Here is a 16467-nt window from a genome sequence, read left to right on the forward strand (position 1 = left end):
TTCCGTGTCCTGTCCACCCCATTCAGCAATATTGTGAGTTAGGCCCCTACTATTATGAGATTCGACCTGGGAGCAACCGAGTACTCTGGAACATATGGAGTTCTTTGGAAAGGGAGCTGCTATAAACAAAGACCTTGTGAACAGGTTCTAGGGGTTTATTATCTTGTCCAATATTGCCGTAACATTCAGGAGCAAATAATCAAGCCAATTGTCACAGGATGAGCTTACTCTGCCACCTTGTGTCCATCTCTCAACAGTTTATTTGGGGTTTCCTCTTACCAGCAGTAATCTGCCATTACTGAACACTCCTACTGGTGTTTTCGGACACCACTCAACGTCTGTGAGTGCCAATTGCGCACTTATTATAGTAAAGTAGACGCTGCCATTACCAGGCTTCTTCACGGGCACCTGGATTCGCTTACTTTTGGGTGCTGTGTATAGCTGCTTTAGCACCTCTTTGCTGGTGACTATGGTTTGTTCTCCTGGCCACTTACTATGGATCAGGACTGCTGAATAGTAGGCATAGCATTGACTCATCACACTGGGTTCAACACAGGACAAACAAATTAGAATTTAGAGCTTAACTGTAGGTCACAGAAGTACCTCAGGCAATAAGCAACATGCAGGACCTTGAAAGCAAAATTGTGCTTATAGCTCTTAAAGAATCCTTACAAGGACTGTTACACACCAATTTGTAATACTGGTCATTCTTCCAGAAGTACAATATGGTATACATACACTTTGCTCTACTGGCCATTTTTATATAGTTTTACACACAAATGTTGGCAGTAGAGGTAATCCAGTCTGTACCCCATACTGTTCAGACTCAGAAATTACTTATGAATATTAATTAATGCATCAGTGGGTAGCCCAGGCAATGCATTACCTAAAATTTAACAAGAACTAATTGTATACTTCATCACATTTGGGATATTTCCACAGGACACACACACATAGATATCCCTGGTGTGCATTGAAGCTATAAAAAAAATGTGCTTGGTCAATGTAACACTTTCCCAGCCTCCATATTATGGGATTTCTCGAGTTCAAAATGTTAGACAAAAAGTCTCTCCAATATACCATTAACTAAAAATAAATTCACTCAGTGTTCTCCACAGAAAATTTTGCCAGTCAGGTGGCATTAAGAAGTATCTGGGTGGGTGCAGTTGTAATACTTTGCAATAATATTGAAAAATGTTGGAGGTTATTGCCCACAGCTGCCAGAACTGGTCAGAGTCTAACACACACTGCTGGCTGTAGTGCTCACATAGTGCCTTATATAATAGGAGAATCAATGGTTTATTTAGTTATAATAGCACTTTTTTGGGCTCAAAGAGCCGGGTGGAAAGTAAAAACAGCCGGATGGAGCACCCAGGAAATTGGTGCGGGGGAGAACACTGTTCACTGCTTTCACAATAATATCAGTTGGACAGTGTCATGTACAGCACTCACCTGCCTGACACGTGTGTGACAAAGGTTTAATCAAAAACAACCACCTGGTCTGTCTAGAATAATTAAATCCTTCCCTATCTATGCCACACACTAGCTTTGCCGTACCAACTATGCCACCACCAAGATTTTTTATGAAGAGCTGACACTCTTATTTAGGAAGCCTTCGGTTATCCCTTAGAATTAATATAGCACAATTTACTTTAATCAGAGTTAACATAGACCACAATGTTCTCTCTGGTTTTCAATTATGTAGCGTTTTGACCAAACTGTCTTGTGAATTCGTAAGAACACAGAGACTTGAACTTATTAATATGGAAAATACATCCACAATGCTTTAGATAGCACAGTTAATAAAATGACATACAAATATAATGCAGTGGTTTCTTACAAAATAAAAAGGATAAAACACAAAATTCATAACTCACGTATAATCAAATTTCTGGTGCTGGGAGAAGCAGAAAAATGGGACACTCAACATCAGATGGACTCCCAAATGTGAACAAAAACTTAAGTCACAGTGTAGTTTTAAAACCAAGCCGCAGGGCCCACAGTCTTCCTGCGATCTCAGAACTAAAAGGTCTGTGTAAATACAAATTTATTTATTAGCCCGTTGGGATACAGCTTCTAAGACTGGGTACACACTACACTGTTTTCAGCCAATTATTGGGCCAATCAGATGATAAATGACTGATTGGCCCGATATCACAATAGTGTGTACCCTGGAACGATGAACGATCATTGTTTGAGATGATTGGTCATACTGTTTAAAAAATGACTTTCAGTTGTAAACAATATCTGTCCAATTCTGCAGTGTGTGTACACTCTGAAGAAATGGAACGATAATCTAGCTACTTACCTGACATTTGACAGCTGGTGTCCGGGGTCCAGAGGCTGTCCATGCTTTGTGAGGTATAGATAGGGTTAATGCTGCCCTGTGTGCTGGTCCCGTGCTGTGTGCGTAGCATCACTTTTCAGAGGGGGGGGGGGGGTCTAAGCTTGACTTTACTTCAGCACAATGGTTCTGTCACACGCCGGCATTCGCCTTCTAAAACCGAAGCCCGACACACTTACCTGCTTCCCGCCGCACTCTGTCCCGGCCGTTCGCCATCTTCATTTCGGGTCTGGGCATGCGCAGACCTGGGGGTAAATGTATGAATCTCCGGATTCTTCCACTCCGGCGTGTTCAGCCTCTTCAGCGCTTAAATTTAAAGCGGCGCTGCATTGTAAAGGGAAGTTCCCTTTACAATGCAGCGCCGCTTTAAATTTAAGCGCTGAAGATGCTGAACACGCCGGAGATGAAGAATCCGGAGATTCATACATTTACCCCCTGATCTCTTTATATCCTCTGCTCCCTATTCATTGATTACTCAATTTGGCTCCAAATTTAAAAGGCACTTTCCCTGCAGCTCAGTGCCTGTTTTTCAAGTTACCTGCTAGGTACTTTCATGTGGCTCCATTGCTCCTGCTGGTTGTTTTCTCTCTTTGGATTGAATCCTGCAGTACCTGTTGTCGGCAGAGCTGACACTTCTTCACTCCTGCTGTAACTTGTTGTCCGCTAAGCTGACTCTTCATCATTCCTGCAGTAACCTATTGTCCACAGAGCTAACACTTCTCTGTGAACTACGCCAATATTCCAGTGGTAATCTGTTGTCCGCTAAGCTGACACTTCATCATTCCTGTTGTAAACTGTTGTCTGCTAAGCTGACACTTCATCATTCCTGATGTAATCTGTTGTCTGAAGAGCTGACACTTCATCTTTTTGCAGTAACCATTGTCTGCAAAACTGCTGCGATTGGCTAAAATTGCCTGATATTGACAGGGGCGGAGCCTAACGGTGCCCCGCGCGTGGCCACGCCCCCTTGACGGACCCCCTCCCGGAAAGCTGCCTGCAAAAGTAGGCAAGTATGCAGTAAGGGCCGAGACCTGCGGTGCAGACGCAGCTAAGACCAAGCCAATTTGCAGCGGTCCCTGGTGAATACCTTCTGCCCGTTAGACTCCGCACCTTGCTGGAAGAAGTGTTAATTTGGGCAGATCCAGGATCCAAAACCATGACAGGTTCAGTCCATCAGTAGAGAAGGAGGAGGGAGTGGGGAGAGACATGTGCAAGGAAACCTCTCACTGAAATATTGCCTGTCAGCCTTGAAGGAGAGTTGCTAACAAGAAAGGTGCACTAAAGTTAAAACGAGTAATTACCCTGACCGGACAACGAGAATGCAGGAGTTTCCCTCCCCCGTACCGCTCCTCCTCTTCTCTCTCCCATGTGCAGCCTATTTTATAGCCTGTCATTCCAGACAGGAATTTCTGTCACCATTCAGACGATTGTTATGACAGAGGAAGAGCAGACATTTGGAGGTAATCGTGTACAGTGTGTACACATAAATCGGCAGGTTGATCAGGATTTTTATTTCATGTCGTTGGAAAACCGCTCATCGTTTATTTTTGCTGTAGTGTGCACCTAGCTTAAGTCAGGTTTTAAGTACACTGGCCAACTTTTCACCAATATGGCTTACAAACACGATTTTACCTTTACACAACAGGTCATAAGTTCCCCTTCATCTGCATACCAAACAGGCCTCCGGTAAGTATGATTTTGGAGAAAATATGATATATTTTCCTGTGTCCCTATTCAACTTAAATTTGTCATTTACATATAACCCTGTCTCAAAGTCAGCATATCTAGGTTTGAGGTATATCAATCCTAAAAGAGACAATTCAAAGGCTTCCCTTTTGCGACCTACCATAAATGGACCATGTGAAGAAAACAGAGATTAACATAATCAAACACACTGATTTAAACAGCTCTTCTGAGCCATGTCGCGCTATTATTGGTATTAATTCACAAACAAATATTTACAGATTTATATGCCTAGAAATTAGCTTGCACATGACAGACAGCAATAAGTTGTTTCTTATATTTCTGTAGGAAATGGTAGATCCAGCCACACAAATGTTCTGGGACACAAGCAAATCTATGTAATAAGGACCAAAGATTGTGAAAAAAATGTATTTCAAACAAAGTATTTAAAAATGCAGGAGCTTCACAAAGTTATACTATAATCTAGCATTGATAGCAAATGTGGGGTTTCAGTACCCAGCCATTGATTATAATTGACCACAGCAGCGATGCCATCTTAAACAATTTATCGGATTTTTAAATGAACTAAGCAGAACTCGACAAAAGGATTCAAAGACACTGGGGGTAAATGTATCAAGCTGCGAGTTTCCGCAGGTTTGAAGAGTGAAGATGTTGCTTATAGCAACCCAATCAGATGTTAGTTATCATTTATTTAATACATTCTACAAAATGAAAACTAGAATCTGATTGGTTGTATAAGCAACATCTCCACTTCTTAAACCCACCAGAAATTCGCAGCTTGATACGTTTACCGTCTGGGGTGAGATTAGTAAAACTTCTGCAAATAAACTGGTTGACCTAGGTTTAATCCCAGGGGATAGGTAACATTAAGTAACTATCACACAGGATTAGAATGTGCTAGATTAGAACAGAAAACTGGGGATCACTGCATCGAACCATACAAAATCTCTCCACCCCCCTCCTTTTTTAATGTCAAACTGTTTTCTTCTTCTCCTCACACCCCTGTTCTCTCTTCCTCCCATCTACTCATACTCTGTGCTCTCCCTCTGTTTCCTCACACTCTGTCCTTCTCTCCCCTCCCCCTCTGTCTCCTCACCACCACATTTCCTCGCCTCTACTCCTCTCCCCTCACACTCTGTCCTTCCTCTCCTCCTGTCTCCTCGCACCCTCTCCCCTCCTCAAACCTTCTCCCCTCCTCCCACCTTCTCCTCTCCGCTGCCCTCACACCTTCTCCTCTTCTCCCCTCCCCCTCTGTCTCCTCACACCATTTCCTTGCCTCTACTCCTCTCCCCTCACACTCTGTCCTCTCCTCCTGTCTCCTCTCCCCTCCTCACACTTTCTCCCATCTCCTCCACCTTCTCCCCTCCCCTCTTCTCCCCTCTCCTCCTACCTTTTCCTCTCTCCTCCTCACACCCTCTCCCCTCCTCCACCTTCTACCCTCTCCTCACACCTTTCCTCTCTCCTCACACCCTCTTCCTTCTCCCTCTCCTCACACTTTTCCTCTCTCCTCACACCCTCTTTCTTCTCCTTACCCCCTCTCCCCTCCTCACACCTTCTCCCCTCACACCCTGTTCCTTCTCCTCACCCCCTCCTCACACCTTCTCCCCTCTCCTCACACCCTTTCTTCTCCTCACCCCCTCTCCCCTCCTCACACCTTCTCCCCCTCTCCTCACACCTTTTCCTCTCTCCTCACACCCTTCTCCCCTCTCCTCACACCCTCTTTCTTCTCCTCACACCTGCTCCGCTCTCCCCACACCTTCTCCCCTCTCTCCTCACACCTTTTCCTCTCTCCTCACACCTTCTCCCCTCTCTTCACACCTTTTCCCTCTCCTCCCCTCACACCTTCTACCCTCTCCTCACACCTTTTCCTCTCTCCTCACACCCTCTTCCTTCTCCTCACCCCCTCCTCACACCTTCTCCTCTCTCTCCTCACACCCTCTTTCTTCTCCTCACCCCCTCTCCCCTCCTCACACCTTTTCCTCTCTCCTCACACCCTCTTCCTTCTCCCTCACCCCCTCCTCACACCTTCTCCTCTCTCCTCACACCCTCTTTTCTTCTCCTCACCCCCTCTCCCCTCCTCACACCTTTTCCTCTCTCCTCACACCCTCTTCCTTCTCCTCACACCTTCTCCCCTCTCCTCACACCCCTCTTCCTTCTCCTCACACCCTCTCCCCTCCTCCGCTCTCCCCACACCTTCTCCCCTCTCCTCACACCCTCATTCCTTCTCCTCACACCCTCTCCCCCTCCTCACACCTTTTCCTCTCTCCTCACACCTTCTCCCCTCTCCTCACACCCTCTTCCTTCTCCTCACACCTGCTCCGCTCTCCCCACACCTTCTCCACTCTCCTCACACCTTTTCCTCTCTTCTCACACCTTCTCCCCTCTCCTCACACCCTCTTCCTTCTCCTCACACCTGCTCCGCTCTCCCCACACCCTTCTCCCCTCTCCTCACACCTTTTCCTCTCTCCTCACACCCTCTTTCTTCTCCTCACACCTTCTCCCCTCTCCTCACACCTTTTCCTCTCTCCTCACCCCTTTTCCCCCTCTCCCTTCCTCACACCCTCTTCCTTCTCCCCTCACCTCCTTCTGTGTCCTCACACCTTCTCCTCTCACACCCTTCTTCCTTCTCCCTCACACCCCCTTCTGTGTCCTCGCACCTTCTCCCCTCCTTCTGTGTCCTCACACCTTCTCCTCTCACACCCTTCTTCCTTCTCCCCTCTCACCCCCTTCTGTGTCCTCGCACCTTCTCCCCTCCTTCTGTGTCCTCACAACCTCCCCTCTCCCCTCTCCTCACACCTTTCCTCTCCTCACACCTTTCCTCTCTCCTCACACCTTCTCCCTCTCTTCACACCTTTTCCTCACCTCCCCTCACACCATCACCCACTTCCTCACACCTTTTCCTCTCTCCTCACACCCTCTTCCATCTCCTCACCCCCTCCTCACACCTTCTCCTCACTCCTCACACCCTCTTTCTTCTCCTCACCCCCTCATCCCCTCCTCACCAAAACCTCCTCTCCTCACACCCTCTTCCTTCTCCTCACACCTTCTCCCCTCTCCACACACCATTTCCCCCTCCACCCACACCCTCATCCTTCACCTCCACACCCTCACCCCTCCTCCGCTCACCCCACAACCTTCTCCCCCTCACCTCACACCCTCTCCCTTCACCACACAACCCTCACCACCTCCCACCACCTTTACCTCTCTCCTCACACCTCCCCTCCCTCACACCCACTTCCACCTACAACACACACCCCATCCTCCGAACACCCTCACACCCCTCCCCTCCCTCAACACCCTCCTCATCTCCTTCTGTGTCCTCACACCTTCTCCTCTCTTCTCACACCCTCTTCCTTCTCGCTCTCTCCTCACACCTTCTCCCCTCCCCCTCTGTCTCCACACACCCATTTCCATGCCTCTACTCCTCTCCCCCTCACACCTGTCCTCTCCTCCTGTCTCCTCACATCTCCTCTCCCCTTCTCACTTTCTCCCCTCTCCCCGCTCTCTCTCCTCCTCACACCTTCTACCCTCTCCTACCTTTTCCTCTCTCCTCACACCCTCTCCCCTCACATCCTTCTCCCCCTCTCCTCACACCTTTCCTCTCTCCTCACACCCTCTTTCTTCTCCTCTCCCCTCACACCTTTTCCTCTCTCCTCACACCCTCTTCCTTCTCCTCACCCCCTCCTCACACCTTTTCCCTCTCTCCTCACACCCTCTTTCTTCTCCTTACCCCCCTCTCCCCTCATCTCCCCTCTCCTCACACCTTTTCCTCTCTCTTCACCACCCTCTTCCTTCTCCTCACATTCCTTCTCCCCTCTCCTCACACCTTTTCCTCTCTCCTCACACCCTCTTTCTTCTCCTCACACGTCTCTCCCTCTCCCCCACACCTTCTCCCCCTCTCCTCACACCCTCTCCCCCTCCTCACACCTTTTCCTCTCTCCTCACACCTTCTCCCCTCACACCCTCTCCCTTCCTCTCACACCTTCTCCCCTCTCACTCACACCCCTCTTCCTTCTCCTCACACCTTCTCCCCTCTCCTCACACCCTCTCATCTCCTTCTGTGTCCTCACACCTTCTCACACCCTCTTCCTTCTCCCCTCTCATCACACCTTCTCCGCTCTCCTCACACCTTCTCCCCTCCCCCTCTGTCTCCTCACACCATTTCCTTGCCTCCACTCCCCTCACACTCTGTCCTCTCCTCCTGTCTCCTCACAACTCCTCTCCCCTTTCCTCCACCTTCTCCTCTCTCCTCACACCTTCTACCCTCTCCCCGCTTCTCCTCACACCCCTCTCCCCTCCTCACACCTTCTACCCTCTCCCTCACACCTTTTCTCTCTCCTCACACCTTCTCCCCTCTCCTCACACCTTCTCCCCTCTCCTCACACCCTTTTCCTCTCTCCTCACACCCTCTTTCTTCTCCTCACCCCCTCTCCCCTTTTCCTCTATCCTCACACCTTCTCCCCTCTCCTCACACCCTCTTCCTTCTCCTCACACCTGCTCCGCTCTCCCCCACACCTTCTCCCCTCTCCTCACACCTTTTCCTCTCTTCTCACACCTTCTCCCCTCACACCCTCTTCCTTCTCCTCACACCTGCTCCGCTCTCCCCACACCTTCTCCCCTCTCCTCACACCTTTTCCTCTCTCCTCACACCCTCTTTCTTCTCCTCACACCTTCTCCTCCCCTCTCCTCACACCTTTTCCTCTCTCCTCACCCCTTTTCCCCCTCTCCCTTCCCTCACACCCTCTTCCTTCTCCCCTCACCTCCTTCTGTGTCCTCACACCTTCTCCTCTCACACCCTTCTTCCTTCTCCCCTCTCCCCTCACCACCCCTTCTGTGTCCTCGCACCTTCTCCCCTCCTTCTGTGTCCTCACACCTTCTCCTCTCACACCCTTCTTCCTTCTCCCCCTCTCACCCCCTTCTGTGTCCTCGCACCTTCTCCCCTCCTTCTGTGTCCTCACACCTTCTCCCCTCTCCTCACACCTTTTCCTCTCTCCTCACACCTTTTCCTCTCTCACTTCACACCTTCTCCTCTGCCCTCACACTCTGTCCTCTCCTCCTGTCTCCTCTCACACCTCCTCACACTCTGTCCTCTCCTCTCCTCTCACCCTCCTCACACTCTGTCCTCTCCCTCCTCTCACCCTCTCCCCTCCCACTCTGTCCCTCTCCTCCTGTCTCCTCTCACCCTCTCACTCTCTCTCCCCTCCTCACCACCCTCTCCTCTCCCCTCACACTCTGTCCTCTCCTCCTGTCTCCTCTCACCCTCTCCTCACACTCTGTCCTCTCCTCCTGTCTCCTCTCACCCTCTGTCCTCCTCCTCCTGTCCTCCTCTCACCCTCTCCCCTCCTCACACTCTGCCCTCCTCCTCCTGTCTCCTCTCACCCTCTCCTCAGTCTCCTCTCACCCTCTCCTCACACTCTGCCCTCTCCTCCTGTCTCCTCTCACCCTCTCCTCCTGTCTCCTCTCACCCTCTCCTCACACTCTGTCCTCTCCTCCTGTCTCCTCTCACCCTCTGTCCTCTCCTCCTGTCTCCTCTCACCCTCTCCCCTCCTCACACTCTGCCCTCTCCTCCTGTCTCCTCTCACCCTCTCTCCCCTCCTCACACTCTGTCCTCTCCCCTTCCTCCTGTCACCTCTCCCTCCTCACACCCTCTCCTCTCATCTCACACCTTCTCCCCTCTCCTCACACCTTTTCCTCTCTCCTCACACTCCTCCTTCTTCTCCTCACACCTTCTCCCCTCTCCTCACACCTTTTCCTCTCTCCTCACCCCTTTTCCCCCTCTCCCTTCCTCACACCCTCTTCCTTCTCCCCTCACCTCCTTCTGTGTCCTCACACCTTCTCCTCTCACACCCTTCTTCCTTCTCCCCTCACACCCCCTTCTGTGTCCTCGCACCTTCTCCCCTCCTTCTGTGTCCTCACAACCTTCTCCTCTCACACCCTTCTTCCTTCTCCCCTCTCACCACCCTTCTGTGTCCTCGCACCTTCTCCCCTCCTTCTGTGTCCTCACACCTTCTCCCCTCTCCTCACACCTTTTCCTCTCTCCTCACACCTTTTCCTCTCTCCTCACACCTTCTCCCCTCTCTTCACACCTTCTCCCCTCTCTTCACACCTTTTCCTCTCCTCCCCTCTACACCCTTCTACCCTCTCCTCACACCTTTTCCTCTCTCCTCACACCCTCTTCCTTCTCCTCACCACCTCCTCCACACCTTCTCCTCTCTCCTCACACCCTCTTTCTTCTCCTCACCCCCCTCTCCCCTCCTCACACCTTTTCCTCTCTCCTCACACCCTCTTCCTTCTCCTCACACCTCCTCCGCTCTCCCCCACACCTTCTCCCCTCTCCTCACACCCTCTCCCCCTCCTCACACCTTTTCCTCTCTCCTCACACCTTCTCCCCTCTCCTCACACCCTCTTCCTTCTCCTCACACACTCTCCCTTCCTCACACCTTCTCCCCTCTCCTCACACCCTCTCATCTCCTTCTGTGTCCTCACACCTTCTCCTCTCTTCTCACACCTCTCTTCCTTCTCCGCTCTCCTCACACCATCTCCCCCTCCCCCTCTGTCTCCTCACACCCCTTCTCACACTTTCTCCCCTCTCCCCGCTTCTCCTCTCTCCTCACACCTTCTACCCTCTCCTACCTTTTCCTCTCTCCTCACACCCTCTCCCCTCACACCTTCTCCCCTCTCCTCACACCTTTTCCTCTCTCCTCACACCCTCTTTCTTCTCCTCTCCCCTCACACCTTCTACCCTCTCCTCACACCTTTTCCTCTCTCCTCACACCCTCTTCCTTCTCCTCACCCCCTCCTCACACCTTTTCCTCTCTCCTCACACCCTCTTTCTTCTCCTTACCCCCTCTCCCCTCCTCACACCATCTCCCCTCTCCTCACACCTTTTCCTCTCTCTTCACACCCTCTTCCTTCTCCTCACACCTTCTCCCCTCTCCTCACACCTTCTCCCCTCTCACCTTTTCCTCTCTCCTCACACCCTCTTTCTTCTCCTCACCCCCTCTCCCCTTTTCCTCTATCCTCACACCTTCTCCCCTCTCCTCACACCCTCTTCCTTCTCCTCACACCTGCTCCGCTCTCCCCACACCTTCTCCCCTCTCCTCACACCTTTTCCTCTCTTCTCACACCTTCTCCCCTCTCCCTTCTCCTCACACCTGCTCCGCTCTCCCCACACCTTCTCCCCTCTCCTCACACCTTTTCCTCTCTCCTCACACCTTCTCCCCTCTCCTCACACCTTTTCCTCTCTCCTCACCCCTTTTCCCCTCTCCCTTCCTCACACCCTCTTCCTTCTCCCCTCACCTCCTTCTGTGTCCTCACACCTTCTCCTCTCACACCCTTCTTCCTTCTCCCCTCTCCCCTCACACCCCCTTCTGTGTCCTCGCACCTTCTCCCCTCCTTCTGTGTCCTCACACCTTCTCCTCTCACACCCTTCTTCCTTCTCCCCTCTCACCCCCTTCTGTGTCCTCGCACCTTCTCCCCTCCTTCTGTGTCCTCACACCTTCTCCCCTCTCCTCACACCTTTTCCTCTCTCCTCACACCTTTTCCTCTCTCCTCACACCTTCTCCTCTGCCCTCACACTCTGTCCTCTCCTCCTGTCTCCTCTCACCCTCCTCACACTCTGTCCTCTCCTCTCCTCACACTCTGTCCTCTCCCCTCCTCTCACCCTCTCCCCTCCTCACACTCTGTCCTCTCCTCCTGTCTCCTCTCACCCTCTCACTCTCTCGTCTCCTCTCACCCTCTCCTCTCCCCTCACACTCTGTCCTCTCCTCCTGTCTCCTCTCACCCTCTGTCCTCCCCTCCTGTCTCCTCTCACCCTCTCCCCTCCTCACACTCTGCCCTCTCCTCCTGTCTCCTCTCACCCTCTCCTCCTGTCTCCTCTCACCCTCTCCTCACACTCTGCCCTCTCCTCCTGTCTCCTCTCACCCTCTCCTCACACTCTGTCCTCTCCTCCTGTCTCCTCTCACCCTCTGTCCTCTCCTCCTGTCTCCTCTCACCCTCTCCCCTCCTCACACTCTGCCCTCTCCTCCTGTCTCCTCTCACCCTCTCCCCTCCTCACACTCTGTCCTCTCCTCCTGTCACCTCTCCCCTCCTCACACCCTCTCCTCTCACACCTTCTCCTCTGTCCTCTCCTCTCACACCTTCTCCTCTGTCCTCTCCTCCTGTCTCCTCTCCTCACACCCTCTCCCCACCTCACACTCTGTCCTCTCCTCCTGTCTCCTCTCACCCTCTCCCCCTCTCCCCTCCTCACACTCTGTCCTCTCCTCCTGTCACCTCTCCCCTCCTCACACCCTCTCCTCTCCTCACACCCTCTCCCCACCTCACACTCTGTCCTCTCCTCCTGTCTCCTCTCACCCTCTCCCCCTCTCCCCTCCTCACACTCTGTCCTCTCCTCCTGTCTCCTCACACCCTCTCCCCTCCTCACACTCTGTCCTCTCCTCCTGTCACCTCTCCCCTCCTCACACCCTCTCCTCACACCCTCTCCCCTCCTCACACTCTGCCCTCTCCTCCTGTCTCCTCTCACCCTCTCCTCCTGTCTCCTCTCACCCTCTCCTCACACTCTGCCCTCTCCTCCTGTCTCCTCTCACCCTCTCCTCACACTCTGTCCTCTCCTCCTGTCTCCTCTCACCCTCTGTCCTCTCCTCCTGTCTCCTCACACCCTCTCCCCTCCTCACACTCTGTCCTCTCCTCTCACCCTCTCCTCCTGTCTCCTCTCTCCCCTCCCCTCCTCTCACCCTCTCCCCTCCTCACACTCTGTCCTCTCCTCTCACCCTCTCCTCCTGTCTCCTCTCTCCCCTCCCCTCACCCTCTCCCCTCCTCACACTCTCTCCTCTCCCCTCACACTCTGTCCTCTCCTCCTGTCTCCTCTCACCCTCTCCCCTCCTCACACCCTCTCCTCCTGTCTCCTCACACCCTCTCCCCTCCTCACACCCTCCTCTCCTGTCTCCTCACACCCTCTCCCCTCCTCACACCCTCTCCCCTCCTCACACCCTCTCCTCCTGTCTCCTCTCACCCTTTCCCCTCCTCACACCCTCTCCCCTCCTCACACCCTCTCCTCCTGTCTCCTCTCACCCTTTCCCCTCCTCTCACCCTCTCCCCTCCTCACACTCTGTCCTCTCCTCTCCTCACACCCTCTCCCCTCCTCACACCCTCTCCCCTCCTCACACTCTGTCCTCTCCTCCTGTCTCCTCCCACCCTCTCCCCTCCTCACACTCTGTCCTCTCCTCCTGTGTCCTCGCACCCTCCTCTCTCCCCTCCTCACACTCTGTCCTCTCCTCCTGTGTCCTCGCACCCTCTCCCCTCCTCACACCCTCTCCCCTCCTCACACCCTCTCCTCCTGTCTCCTCTCACCCTCTCCCCTCACACCCTCTCACCTCCTTACACTCTGTCCTCTCCTCCTGTCTCCTCACACCCTCTCCCCTCCTCACACCCTCTCCCCTCCTCACACCCTCTCCCCTCCTCACACTCTGTCCTCTCCTCCTGTCTCCTCTCACCCTCCTCACACCCTCTCCCCTCCTCACACCCTCTCCTCCTGTCTCCTCTCACCCTCTCCCCTCACACCCTCTCACCTCCTTACACTCTGTCCTCTCCTCCTGTCTCCTCACACCCTCTCCCCTCCTCACACCCTCTCCCCTCCTCACACTCTGTCCTCTCCTCCTGTCTCCTCTCACCCTCTCCCCTCCTCACACCCTCTCCCCTCCTCACACCCTCTCCTCCTGTCTCCTCTCCCCCTCTCCTCACACCCCTCTCCTCCTGTCTCCTCTCCCCCCTCTCCTCTCCTCACACCCTCTCCTCCTGTCTCCTCTCCCCCTCTCCTCACACCCTCTCCCCTCCTCTCACCCTCTCCCCTCCTCACACCCTCTCCTCCTGTCTCGTCTCACCCTCTCCCCTCCTCACACCCCTCTCCCCTCCTCACACCCTCTCCCCTCCTCACACTCTGTCCTCTCCTCCTGTCTCCTCTCACCCTCTCCCCTCCTCACACCCTGTCCCCTCCTCCTGTCTCCTCTCACCCTCTCCCCTCCTCACACCCTGTCCCCTCCTCCTGTCTCCTCTCACCCTCTCCCCTCCTCACACCCTCTCCTCCTGTGTCCTCACACCCTCTCCCCTCCTCACACTCTGTCCTCTCCTCCTGTGTCCTCACACCCTCTCCCCTCCTCACACTCTGTCCTCTCCTCCTGTCTCCTCTCACCCTCTCCCCTCCTCACACCCTCTCCCCTCCTCCTGTCTCCTCTCACCCTCTCCCCTCCTCACACCCTGTCCCCTCCTCCTGTCTCCTCTCACCCTCTCCCCTCCTCACACCCTCTCCTCCTGTGTCCTCACACCCTCTCCCCTCCTCACACTCTGTCCTCTCCTCCTGTCTCCTCTCACCCTCTCCCCTCCTCACACCCTGTCCCCTCCTCCTGTCTCCTCTCACCCTCTCCCCTCCTCCTGTCTCCTCTCACCCTCTCCCCTCCTCACACCCTCTCCTCCTGTGTCCTCACACCCTCTCCCCTCCTCACACTCTGTCCTCTCCTCCTGTCTCCTCTCACCCTCTCCCCTCCTCACACCCTGTCCCCTCCTCCTGTCTCCTCACACCCTCTCCCCTCCTCCTGTCTCCTCTCACCCTCTCCCCTCCTCACACCCTCTCCTCCTGTGTCCTCACACCCTCTCCCCTCCTCACACCCTGTCCCCTCCTCCTGTCTCCTCTCACCTCCTCCTGTCTCCTCTCACCCTCTCCCCTCCTCACACCCTGTCCCCTCCTCCTGTCTCCTCACACCCTCTCCCCTCCTCCTGTCTCCTCTCACCCTCTCCCCTCCTCACACCCTCTCCTCCTGTGTCCTCACACCCTCTCCCCTCCTCACACTCTGTCCTCTCCTCCTGTGTCCTCACACCCTCTCCCCTCCTCACACTCTGTCCTCTCCTCCTGTCTCCTCTCACCCTCTCCCCTCCTCACACTCTGTCCTCTCCTCCTGTCTCCTCTCACCCTCTCCCCTCCTCACACTCTGTCCTCTCCTCCTGTCTCCTCTCACCCTCTCCCCTCCTCACACCCTCTCCCCTCCTCCTGTCTCCTCTCACCCTCTCCCCTCCTCACACCCTGTCCCCTCCTCCTGTCTCCTCTCACCCTCTCCCCTCCTCACACCCTCTCCTCCTGTGTCCTCACACCCTCTCCCCTCCTCACACTCTGTCCTCTCCTCCTGTGTCCTCACACCCTCTCCCCTCCTCACACCCTCTCCCCTCCTCCTGTCTCCTCTCACCCTCTCCCCTCCTCACACCCTGTCCCCTCCTCCTGTCTCCTCACACCCTCTCCCCTCCTCCTGTCTCCTCTCACCCTCTCCCCTCCTCACACCCTCTCCTCCTGTGTCCTCACACCCTCTCCCCTCCTCACACTCTGTCCTCTCCTCCTGTGTCCTCACACCCTCTCCCCTCCTCACACTCTGTCCTCTCCTCCTGTCTCCTCTCACCCTCTCCCCTCCTCACACTCTGTCCTCTCCTCCTGTCTCCTCTCACCCTCTCCCCTCCTCACACTCTGTCCTCTCCTCCTGTCTCCTCTCACCCTCTCCCCTCCTCACACCCTCTCCCCTCCTCCTGTCTCCTCTCACCCTCTCCCCTCCTCACACCCTGTCCCCTCCTCCTGTCTCCTCTCACCCTCTCCCCTCCTCACACCCTCTCCTCCTGTGTCCTCACACCCTCTCCCCTCCTCACACTCTGTCCTCTCCTCCTGTGTCCTCACACCCTCTCCCCTCCTCACACCCTCTCCCCTCCTCCTGTCTCCTCTCACCCTCTCCCCTCCTCACACTCTGTCCTCTCCTCCTGTCTCCTCTCACCCTCTCCCCTCCTCACACTCTGTCCTCTCCTCCTGTCTCCTCTCACCCTCTCCCCTCCTCACACCCTCTCCCCTCCTCCTGTCTCCTCTCACCCTCTCCCCTCCTCACACCCTGTCCCCTCCTCCTGTCTCCTCTCACCCTCTCCCCTCCTCACACTCTGTCCTCTCCTCCTGTCTCCTCTCACCCTCTCCCCTCCTCACACCCTCTCCCCTCCTCCTGTCTCCTCTCACCCTCTCCCCTCCTCACACCCTGTCCCCTCCTCCTGTCTCCTCTCACCCTCTCCCCTCCTCACACCCTGTCCCCTCCTCCTGTCTCCTCTCACCCTCTCCCCTCCTCACACCCTCTCCTCCTGTGTCCTCACACCCTCTCCCCTCCTCACACTCTGTCCTCTCCTCCTGTGTCCTCACACCCTCTCCTCCTGTGTCCTCTCTCCCCTCCCCTCACACTCTGTCCTCTCCTCCTGTGTCCTCGCACCTTCTCCTCACGTATCTGTCGCGTTGCTCTCCCGCTCTCTATTTTGATTGACAAGTGACGTTGCGGTGGGCGGGGTTTCCCCCTCGGTGTCTGACTGTGGGCGGAGTATTACAGTTGAATGACAGCTGACTCGGGGGAATGTGA

The 16467-nt window shown here is 54.3% G+C and overlaps 1 protein-coding gene across 1 annotated transcript in view; it reads right to left on the bottom strand.

Moving 5' to 3' along the window:
* The window catches only part of INCA1 (inhibitor of CDK, cyclin A1 interacting protein 1), a 66809-nt gene extending 50344 nt beyond the window's left edge, over positions 1 to 16465 (bottom strand). The window contains exon 1 of the mRNA XM_075206276.1: positions 16324 to 16465. The gene's annotated coding sequence lies outside the window, so the exon portion shown is untranslated. The remainder of the gene's footprint in view (positions 1 to 16323) is intronic.
* Between the last annotated feature and the right edge of the window lie 2 nt (positions 16466 to 16467).

This window comes from Mixophyes fleayi, chromosome 4, assembly GCF_038048845.1.
Source record: "Mixophyes fleayi isolate aMixFle1 chromosome 4, aMixFle1.hap1, whole genome shotgun sequence".
In the NCBI taxonomy this organism is placed as follows: Eukaryota; Metazoa; Chordata; class Amphibia; order Anura; family Limnodynastidae; genus Mixophyes; species Mixophyes fleayi.